Source organism: Macrobrachium rosenbergii, chromosome 44 (assembly GCF_040412425.1).
Source record: "Macrobrachium rosenbergii isolate ZJJX-2024 chromosome 44, ASM4041242v1, whole genome shotgun sequence".
Taxonomy (NCBI): domain Eukaryota; kingdom Metazoa; phylum Arthropoda; class Malacostraca; order Decapoda; family Palaemonidae; genus Macrobrachium; species Macrobrachium rosenbergii.
The window spans coordinates 8,231,678-8,243,323 of record NC_089784.1 but is presented as its reverse complement, the minus strand read 5'-3'; the positions used below and the strand labels follow the sequence as shown (position 1 = coordinate 8,243,323).

Genomic DNA, 11,646 nt, shown 5'->3' with positions numbered 1-11,646 from the left:
ACACAAAATTTACAAAAAGAAACCTTCACGCACCTTAAAGAAATGCCAATGATTTTAATCCAGACTTGGACTGAAGGCAGGTAAATTCCGAAACTCTATTATCACAGAAGCATGGGTTCCCAAGAGAGATGCGCTACAGCTGAATTAATTACGCTGTCAACAACATGAAAATTTTGTAACTCTGTGATCTGGGCGGTTAGATGGAAAGTAGTCTATACGTAAAACAGTATATATATATATATATATATATATATATATATATATATATATATATATATATATATATATATATATATATATATATATATATATATATATATATAGGGAATCATTATAGGTAATCACTACATTCATTGCAGTGCTCATTTACTTTTCAGAGGTACCGATAATTTCATGCGAATAATGTTTCGATAACCTACTTTCAGCTGATCTGGTGCTATCTTTTCTAAAATATTGCAAGGCAGGTAGAGATACGGAGTGTGAAGTTAACGGATTTGAAATCTTTCTCTTAAGTGTTAAGCAAGGAGTGCAATGCGGATTGCCTTGGTAAGGAGTTATTAGAATGATTATTAGAATGAAGTGAAATTCTTATGAGCGGTTATATACAGAACTAGATCTGTCACTAAGTGCTATTTTTGCATGAAAAAAATTTAATGTCCAGGAAGCATGAGACTGAATAGAGGATTATAAAAGGTTTACGTTATTAATGAGAAAACTTAGCTGTTTTATGAGACAGGTTTTAAGTGGTTTCATGTTTTTACACGGATTTCAGCCGCAGTTTCACGGTGAAAATAGCGGTGACAAATACTCGTTTTGAAACTAACTCCTTAATCCGACATTGGCCTTGTGCTGAAAACGGTGCGAGATGGTTGAAAATTTCGAATTTTCCCCGGATACTTTTTTTGCACTTGGCACTGTTATTTTTGCAATATTTGTAGTACCAATTTCAGAGAAACAAGACCTTCAGTATGTAGCAAAATTAATAGGACGTAAAAAGTAGCTCGAGCTTATACTTTCGAAGAGTGTTCCGATGTGTTAAAAGAGTGAGGACTTCCTATTTCAGACGATCTCTACACCCGGCAGGCCAACTCTTCCTAGTTTACTCTAGGAAAATCGTTTAACCTCGGATGTAACGATTCGGTGACTTTTTTTGCCGTCTGCTACCGAGCTTTCAAACTACCTATACCTACTTCTGTTGTCCCTTATTCTTATACCATTCCATCCTTCTTCGTGCCTGGACTAGATAAGGGAGCTGGACTGTTAGTTGTGTTCTTCTGTATTTTAAATAAGACACGCAATCACGCCCATGACTTTAACAGAAAAATTAACCTGGATGTAAGATCCTCATTTGTAAACCCTTTCCAAATTCACCTGCCATCTTTCAAAAGTAACATAAAACTGTACATGAGCGCGAACACGTAAAACGACTTTTTGTGATTGCAATTTATTCCATAATATACTTAAAGCAAGCGGGCGCTTCTTTCGTAATTCAGAAAACAATAAAAGGAATAATTCACGAAAAGTCAGAAAAGGAACGGGAGATAAGAATTAAAAGCTGTAAACTCAAGAAATGCCATTAGGTCTCCCTTCTCATTGTAATACAGAATCATGTTTGCCCAACAGAAAGAACTTGGATGATGTGCATTGATTATCAACTATCCACCCGCACCTCCCACCTTCACCCTCTTTCTTCATCTATCACCTTTCTCCACGATTTCCTGAGTCTTCCTACAGGTCATCGCCCTACTGCTTCGATTACTACTATTTGTCCGACTAATTATTCCCCATTTCTTACATATTTACATCGTCCCCGCCTGTGAGATCTCAGGCTTTTTTCCATATCTTGATGCCACATCTCCTCAGTTCCTTATTCGTAATACGATCTTCCCACCATGTTCCGGCCATGAATGTTAACATTCCGTGGCAACTACTTTCCACAATCTCCTCCACTTTGCTTATCAGTGCCTACGTTTGTGTTGTATATTACAGCACAGACCCATGAACCAGTCGTAAGTTTTTTCCCCTCTCTACCAATGGAACATTTTTATTAACGTGTAGTCTAGCATCTATTTCCATTTCACCCAGTCTGCAGCTGCTCTTTTTGCTGCTCTCTCAACATCTATTCAACTGCCAAGTGTATCACCAAGGTTACAGAAATGTTCTAATTCTTCTAAGACCTGCTAATCTATGACAACACTAACCTCACCACCACTTTCTTCATTTGCTCTTGTAATGCATTTCGGGTAGAGAAAATCTATTACTCCATGTATTATTTTACAATTCTGAGCACCTACTGAATAAAATAAAAAGCCTGTTACAATCGTTGCCCAGCAACCGAGGGTGTTCATGCCCACTTTCCTGACTTCATTGTATTACTTGTTATTCTGAATAGTCTTGGGGATTTTCCCTTTTCATCATCCCAGGAGTTATGTCAGTGCACACTTTTTTAAGAGTCTTCATTCAGAAAGTTTTCAAAATACTGCCTCCAAGTTCCAGTATCGATCAATTGTAATATCAACATTTTTATCTCTTATGGGCTTCGCCCATTTTATATCTTGCCTTCTTTCCTAAGCTACTCTTCAAACCTGACCATTTTCTCTTTTTCATCTGTTGTGTTAAAGTTCTGATCCCACTCCTCCCCACTTATTGCCCATGTCACCTGCATTTTAGCCTCCCACCTATATACATCGGAATTCTCCTTCTGCGTCTCTTCCGCCAGAGCCTGAAGGCTCACTTCTTCCCTTTTACCTTCGGCCTTCCTCATTCAACAACCATCTCTCTCTCTCTCTCTCTCTCTCTCTCTCTCTCTCTCTCTCTCTCTCTCTCTCTCTATGGCCGTTGCCTGATGGCACCCCAGATGCTTCTGATGCCTGTTTTATGCCCTCTTTCGGCAGTTTCCAGCGATCACTTTTTGCTACTATATTTGCTGTCACTACTTCTTTATATTCCTTTATTTATTTTTTCATTTCTAACTTTTTTCAGTTTCCGTGTCCTTTTTCTTTTGACTATCTTTTTATTTAATCTTTTTGCTATCCGTCACTATTAAACTAGTTTAGAGCACTCTGTTGTGTTAGGTAAGCCCAAACTGGTACCAGTAGGCTACAGCCTTTTTCCTTCATGCCATTCATGCTTTCCATAATAATTAAATAAAATCTGTTTAAGCTTCTCCCTTGTATATTATCAACTTCTCTCTTGGTTTCTTAAGTGCTGTGTTGAGTACCTTCAATCCCTAGCTTTGGGAAAATTCCAATACCGCTTTTACTCCTGTTTTTCCTAGACTACAGCTTCCCATCTACCCCTCAAAGCAACTGTGTCCATATTCATGGCTCATTTAGGTCTCCTCCTGTCAGCATCCCATTACTGCATCTGACAGCCTTTACCAAAATTCTTGATTTTCTTCTTCGTGGCTTTCTGACAGCCGTTAAGTAAACCTAAAGTGTTCTTTAAATAATATACAACAATCCATCTTAACAGCAGAAGTTAAGAAAAACTGAAAGAGAAAACAGAACGAGGACTCTTTTCAAATATGATAAAATATAGCAACGACTTTTGTTTCATTTCATAACATTGGGTAGTCAGGCAGACCGTATCCATCTTTCTGATAATAACACGTCGTGTGTATTAATTTTAATTGCCGTCGGTGTGAAACAACTACACCGTGGATTTCCAGCCCGAAACAATTCTTTCTCACCCCTGGTCACTACTTAAGTTGTGTAAAATGAAAATACTATTGCACTTCCACCCTCTCTTTTATAACCATTAATTTTAACGCTACGGGTACCCTACTATTTGAGTTATCAACAATTATTAGTCGGAGAAAAAGAAAAGCTATCACGTTTAGCTGTACGATGTACGACATGCACACACAAAAATTTTATTTCACTTCAACAAAACGTCATGTTTGCCATCTTTTATTTCGAGAATCTGAGAAAACAATATTTAATTCGCAGGACGTGAGTGTTAAAAAGTTACATTGGATTTGTAAAGCCTGTTTATACCACATCTATCAATGCCGAATTTCTCACCAGTTACCCGTCACCAGCCGCAAACCAAAAGTCATATGCAGTACATAAATTTGATGGATCCCGCTCTAACATTTAACGGAGGTTTTGCAAGGTCACGTCTGGGTACGAACCACTGCCAATCAAAACGTTTGCCAAAAAAAGAGAAAACATGCAAGTGATATAATACCATAATACCAGAGTCACCCACAGCGCGCTTCTCTTTAGACATACGCATCCTCTTTTTTAGTGGGGAAATCTATTCTTCCTACTATAAAACCTGTACCTACCCGGATACGGGCCTAGGCTTAAGTGTCTTTGTAAATCAATGGGGTTGTTAATTCTTTCACTTCTTTGAGCACAACTCATTTTTAAGTAAAAAACAAAAGAAATAAACAGGCAAAACAAACGTATCCTGTATCCTTTACCTTACTCCTATGTATGCATGAGTTTAGGCCTTAAATCTCTCACTGCCTAACCGCAGCGGAGGGACCACTGTCCAGCTTAAAACATCCTGCCCTGTAAAAGAACAACTAATGCGATATATGTAATTTCACAGATACTAGGAATCAAATGATAAAAACACCATCTTAGAGAACTATTTTGCTTTACATATACTTGAAGGCAGATTTGAGAAGGCAAAGGCCCCCCTAACTATGGAAACTGACCTAAGCAAACTCTCGTTATTATTCAAAATGTGCAATATTTAATCCGCAACAGTCCTAAAAGGCCCATAAGCTGTAAAGATTTTTCCACAGAAAAAAATGCCACATGTAAAGAAGTAGGATAACTAAAAGAACAGAATATCTAAACAATAAAAATCAAAGTGTATCTACACGTTTTCCCTCTTTGTAGCAACGACAGTCTACTCGGAATAAACTCCAAGTTCAGGCTTACCGCCTAACCACTGACCCCAATAATGCAAGTAATATGAAGGTATAGCCTTGGTACAGTGACGCAACTACAAATGAATGTATACAATTTACAGAAAAATTGTAGCGCAGATACACGACGGTCAGTAGACATACGCAACCACTAAAAGAAAAAAAATCAAACGCGCTTAAAAGCAACATTATAGCCTCTCTTAAACCTAAGAGCATCGACATCACTAGAGCTGCCTAGAAGCAAGGCTACACAAGTATAGCTTTCCAGTTTTATGGAAACGTTAATAAAAAGCCTCTGTACTGTTCAGCGTAACAGCTTCCTATCTGTGAGTGCAACTAAGGCGTCCTCGACACGTCTCCCAATATTGAGTTATTCCTTGTCGATCGTGAGACGAATTATACAACGGAGCAATCTATTTCGATCTGTCCCTGAAAATCTTTATTATCTAGTGCTTGGAGATGAGGCTACTTGTAAAAGATGGGGCTTTCAGCTAAATAAATTTAATCAGTATCTGATTAATCACCATCCAGTAAGCTTACTTACTGCTGACATTAGCTCTCACACTGTAACGAAACCTGTATTGCACAAGATGAAGACAAGGAAATACAAGGTGAAGAAACATAGACAGCCTTCAAATGCGAACGACTATATATACAGAAGGTTAACAACTATAAATGTGTGTCAGTTAACCAGTGAAAAGGGAGAACCGAAAAAATAAAAATGCTCAAAAACATAACAGAGCATACAATTTATTAAGGTTAAACAAAGCCCAAAAATAAATGTTGGTAAATTCACAGAAAGACAGCAGAAATTTAAATTACATTTAATTCCTGTAAAATAAAGTGATGTTTAGTCTATTAACCTAGAAATTATAGAAGGCCATGCAACGCAAGTTTTAAAGGTAAACGTGTGAGTGGAAGCTGTAATAAAGGCAATCAAATGATAATTTAATGAGACAGACAGATGATAACACAACACAACAGTATAATGCATGAGAGCCGTGAGAATTTCTGAGACTATGAGAAATGAACAACGACTGTCCAGTTTCGTCTAGACAAGACTGTCAGCAAGGACAGATGCAATATATTCAGAAAATTATCAAGCACACCTGAGTTGGAATACGTGAGAATGGCGTCAAACGTAAAGGTGACGACATCATAAGCAATGAGTGGCAACATGTTCCAGGAATCAGAAATATTAAATGCCGACTGCTTCAAATTCAAACATTTCGCGAGGAGGGTTTGAAAGCAGAGGAAGTCTGCATTCAGTAAACATGGATTTTCATGTGACAGATGTATGTATGTTTATTATTGTGTTTACATGTCACCAGACATTTTTCCAAGCTTATTTGTTGTCCCTATAATGAAAAGTGAAAGGACTTCTATACTAATTGTCAAGGTTCCTGAGAAACCACTGAAGCAGAGCTCAACTACTAAACCCAGCGGATAACCACGTGATCCATACTTACGTCCAAGTGAGTGCTTTACTTACAGTTCATCTAAGCGATTAGGTTGAAAAAAGAGATAATATAAACGAACATGTACTGAGTTGAAAAACAGATGAAAGTCCTCAAGTTTAAATATCATCTGAGGGATACCAACGCGAAAAGATTAGGCAAACAATTTCTTGCTGAACACCGACTAATTTGCTTATTCGGTTACAATAACAAAACGAAAGCGGTTATTTTAAACCTCAACAATATTATTTCATAAGCGTTGCAATCATAACAGGCGACAGCAAAAGCTGCAGGAATTGAAGGATTAAGTCAAGCGAGACCGCCAGCGAGGCTACATTAAATGCTTCGGTTCTTTCCATCGCAATGCTCTTAGTCCCCGAAAAGAATAAGTATTGAATGATACTGATATAACAATCGAAGTATACGGCCTGTTACATGAGAAAATGAAGCATTATGGGATACGACAGCGTCGAAGAAACAATAGTTTCAGAAGGAACACTCAATACTAATGTGTTTTAAATTTAAAAGGTTTTAGCCTTACAAATTACAAAGAATTAGTCATCGGAGGAAAAATGAAGAATAACAACAATAAAATCCTGGATAACGTGCAAGAGTTCCTAAGTCTTGCCGGGCAGCGGGGAGGGGGGGGGGGAGGGAATGATACAATTTTTTTAGCATCGATATACTGAAGAAAATGCTACTTTGTGAGCACTACAAAAAAATAAATGATGGGAGCGAATGTATACAAAACTTTTAGCCGTGCTTCACCACTTACAGAGAGTTGAGAAGAAACTCATTCCTGTTGAATGCCACTTTTTTTGAGAATCTGTTTTTTTCTAGAGACATTCTCTCTCTCTCTCTCTCTCTCTCTCTCTCTCTCTCTCTCTCTCTCTCTCTCTCTCTCTACTATGAGATCCATCACAGCATATTCGGGTTCTCTGCGTCCGACACTCGACGGCTGGAAGCGAGAAGAACACAATCCACCGTACCCAGGATTAGCAGTTTCGCAGCTCACTTGAACATTTCTTATCTGTTACTACGTCATGTATGGAAATGAATAATTCATGACTAAACCGCAAGATAAGGCAGACAGACACACACTAACTTACACAGGAAAAGAAAAATCGCTGTTGAAATGTACTTACACAAAAAATGAGGGAAAGAAAAAACCGAGAGGTCTAGGAAAAAAAAAAAACTCTCGAGAGGCCCTTGAAATCATGCAGTGCTTGTTTCGCTGCGGCTTCTCGGAAACGAAGCGATTCTGGGAAACGTTCTCCCGTGTTTCACGACTGTTTCACCCATCGTTATAGAGAAATTCTCTCTCTCTCTCTTCACTGTTTTTGGTCATTTCATTTAGCCGTGAGTTATCGAAATATGAAACTGTTTGAGTCATGTGCGTACCCGAATTCCATTCACCTGACAAGAATCCTGGGCAGTTCGTGACAATGCAGTATGAAAAATCTCGGTTTTCTTTCCCAAGCTTTCACGTGACCTATGTGATTCCCTCGGTAACCGTTTCGTTCGTGTCATTTCTTTGTCTCCTTTACGCCGTTCATACGTGGTTACCGTGGACAGAGCAAAAGTGGGAGGGGCTTCGTAATCCCAAACACCCGTAAGTCGCAGGGAGAGAACTCCGCCCTTTCAGTCATCCTTCTGCCCCGGGAGCGGAGAGAAGGGAACAGCTTCGTCTCCGTTGGCTCCGTCTTGAATGGGGTGTGCTCTCGTGGCAACCGCAATAGTGTGCTGTGTCGATTAACGCTAACTGCATCGTGACAGACGATAAAAGGTTCAATTTCAACAGAAGCTGCCTTTTCACAATCGGCTACTGATTTTCGTGCAAGACTTAGTAACACTGCCTGGATTTGTGATATTCACTTAAAATTCATATCGGCTAGGGGGCCGAATACTGAATGCTACTTGAAAAGTGAAAACTGCATTAAATCTAACCATCCAAGGTTGACACTAAAAGCTTTCCCTACGAAACTAAAAGGTAAGTTGACAGCCTTCCTTAACAGCTTTGGGAATGGTACTATTATTTACTAAACCGAAAATATCACGTTCGTTTTCTTAGCATTTTATCTTTAAAAATATTTAAATAAACGAGTCAGTTCTCCAAAGAATTCACACGTTCCATGAAATCAGAGACAACCCCTTTTCTATTTTCTATCTCAAGTGAAAACTAAACCCAAAACGTGCACAAACAACGAACGTTTTAAGGTCATGGGCATTCACACACAGACACACATGGCTTCTTGGCAGAGTTCGTGCGCGTAACCCCTGTAAACTAGGGCATTGGGTATTGGGGGAGATGAGTAGCTGTTGTAGAATGGAAGTGAAGACGAACGTACGTGGTACGTCTGGGCATCTTAATGACTTAGCTTTCTCTGAAAGTGAAAGCTAATTTTCACTCTAAGTTACCTAAATGTCGCACTCCTTTCTTTATTAACATATATATATATATATATATATATATATATATATATATATATATATATATATATATATATATATATATATATATATATATATATATATATATATGTGTGTGTGTGTGTGTGTGTGTGTGTGTGTGTGTGTGTGTGTGTGTATATATATATATATATATATATATATATATATATATACAGTATATATATAATATAATATACTGTATATACATATAAATATAACATTATATATATACACATACATACATACACATAATTACATACACATATACAGATACATATATACATTTACATATGTATATATATTTACACATGTAAATTTAAGCAGGACATGCTTTTCTGTATGTAAATTAACCTCTTTTATGCGTATTTTATTCTACTCTAAACCTTCACTATGCAAAAAATTAGCTTAAACCGCCGTTAATACCTATACAATGGGAAGTAATAGGAGACGATTCCCTTTCTCAACCTATCATGAGCGGGTGTTTGTGTCTGTGTTTGTGCGCGGGCGCGCGGGAGATTTCTAGGTTATTAATTCGTACCACAGAACACCCAATGTCAGCAAAAAGATGTTTCTTCAATGAAAATCAATATTACTACTATGGTGAAAGTACAAAGCCTTCGAATATCTTAAAATTCGAATCAAGGATCATTATCTTATTTTTTAACTGGCGACGGAGTGTTTGTGTGTGTTGGGAAAGGGGGGCGTGTTAAGGGGAGCTTTGGTGTGGCAAAAGAAAAACACCCCTTCTCCCAATTTCCATACGTAGCCCATTTGGTTGCCTGGCTCTCTGTGTCGTCCTATTTAGTCTCCGTAGTCAAAGAGCTTCCTCCACTGACATACCAAGAAGAGGCCCCGCCATTCATCAAGTCTTTCTACCCCGTTTGCCATCCCATTCAACTTCGTACTTCTCTCGCCATCCCTCTCTTTCTTTTTACGCACGTACGCACACATAGGCGTACAGAAGTATAGACACACACACACACACACACACACACACATATATATATATATATATATATATAGCATATATATATACACACATATATACAGTATATGTTATGTATGTATGCAAATGTGTATATGTATACATGTGTATAACGTGCGCACAAATATGTACACACACACACACACACACACACACACACACCACTCAAGACAATCGCCTTCACATTTCAGAGGACTGTATGTGCAAACTGAGGTTGAGTAATTTCAGGCCTACAAACTAGCGTCACACCAACAACAATCGTCTTTTTAGAAATGTATATTAAAACATTCACAATAAACATATAATATCAGAGTACGGCGAAATACCATGAACCTGACAACCATGCTACCAAGGTAATTCGTAGAGACTACAATATGACAGATTAAAGGAGATGGAAGTAGGTTATGGAAGTAGGTTTTGATACTTAGACACTGATAGACGTCAGATAAGGAATAAAAACGACAACGCAGAAATCACATGTTAAGTGCAAGGTGGAGGCGGACTGCATGTGAATCAAATGTGGGAAAGCAAGAAAAACCCTGGGCTGCAAATGAATCAATGAATTGAATTGAGGTGAATATTGAATTTAGGCCAAGGCCAAGCAATGGAACCTATGAGGTCATTCACCGCTGAAACGGGAAATTGACAGTAAAAGGTCTGAAAAGGAGGAAAACCTCGCAGTTGCACTATAAATCAATTGTTAAGACAGGGCGGAAAGTAAGATGGGAGAATGAGAATATGAAAGGAGGTACAGCAGAAGGAACGAAAGGGGTTGCAGCTTGGGGCCGAAGGCACACTGCAAAGAACCTCCAGTAATGCCTAAAGTGCACCGCGTGAGGTGCACTGGCGGCACTAACCCCCTACGTGGATATGAATCAAAGGGCTGCATATGAATCAATGCGGGAAAGAAACAAACAAGTTAGATAAAGGCAGGCTTCATCAATTTTAAAATGACGAGTTTTTGATTCTCAGGGTTCTATGTGTTTTATCCCTGTGCAAGTACAGAACAACTGTACAACACCAGTGTGCATCAGACAAATGTGTATTTTGAAGATCTGTTTCAAGTGAATTTTTCGCTGAAGTAATATTATCAAAATAAGCAAATTATAGGATAAGGAACACAGCTGAATGTCAATTCTTCCACCATTATTTTAACATGTCATTCTCACTCTGTCCCGATCCTAAAATGCAGAACAACATACATGGCAAATCCTTTGCGCACCTGTGTCTTTTCTGATTTCTACAAGGGGATTTTTATTTGACCGTAATAACTTCGTTGACCTGTCCCTAGTTTTCCTTCATACAACATATTGTTTTTAAAAGAAAAGTACAATGAAGGTTATGAAACGTTCTCTGTAATTCTCTATTCACTAATGATCCTTAAGATCCATACGTATGAGAAACAATAGGAGAAACAACACCTAAGTAAAACATAAATATACCACACCCAAAATAAAGTCTAAGAGAAACGAACGACATTTCTTATTCCCATCTGTAAGTTAAAACTCTTTCATTTCCCGTCAGCATTGGAAGACAAGATGTTTTGGCAAGAACTCAAGTTGAGAAATCACATTAAATCCTCTGAGCAAACCGTGCAAGACACTGAGGTAAACTGTGACACGAATACGACTTTTCATCTTAGAATTCATAAAACTAATTCAACCCCCAAAATTTGTGAGGAAAAAAAAATCACTGAATCTCTGAAACTGATCAAACTGGTTGGATTCGAGTTCGTGACTTCTACCGAGCATACTGTATGTGGGCCTAGAGGCCAGGCATATACTATAGTACTAGTACAAGTTCAAGCGTGAAGGTTACTATAGTACTAGTACAAGTTCAAGCAATGGAGGTGGCGTACAATCAAGAAG

The 11,646-nt window shown here is 38.2% G+C and overlaps 1 protein-coding gene across 1 annotated transcript in view; it reads left to right on the top strand.

Annotated features, from left to right (window-relative positions):
• The first annotated feature begins 7,963 nt into the window (after positions 1-7,963).
• The window catches only part of LOC136829304 (G-protein coupled receptor Mth2-like), a 74,971-nt gene continuing 71,288 nt past the window's right edge, over positions 7,964-11,646 (top strand). The window contains exon 1 of the mRNA XM_067087662.1: positions 7,964-8,332. The gene's annotated coding sequence lies outside the window, so the exon portion shown is untranslated. The remainder of the gene's footprint in view (positions 8,333-11,646) is intronic.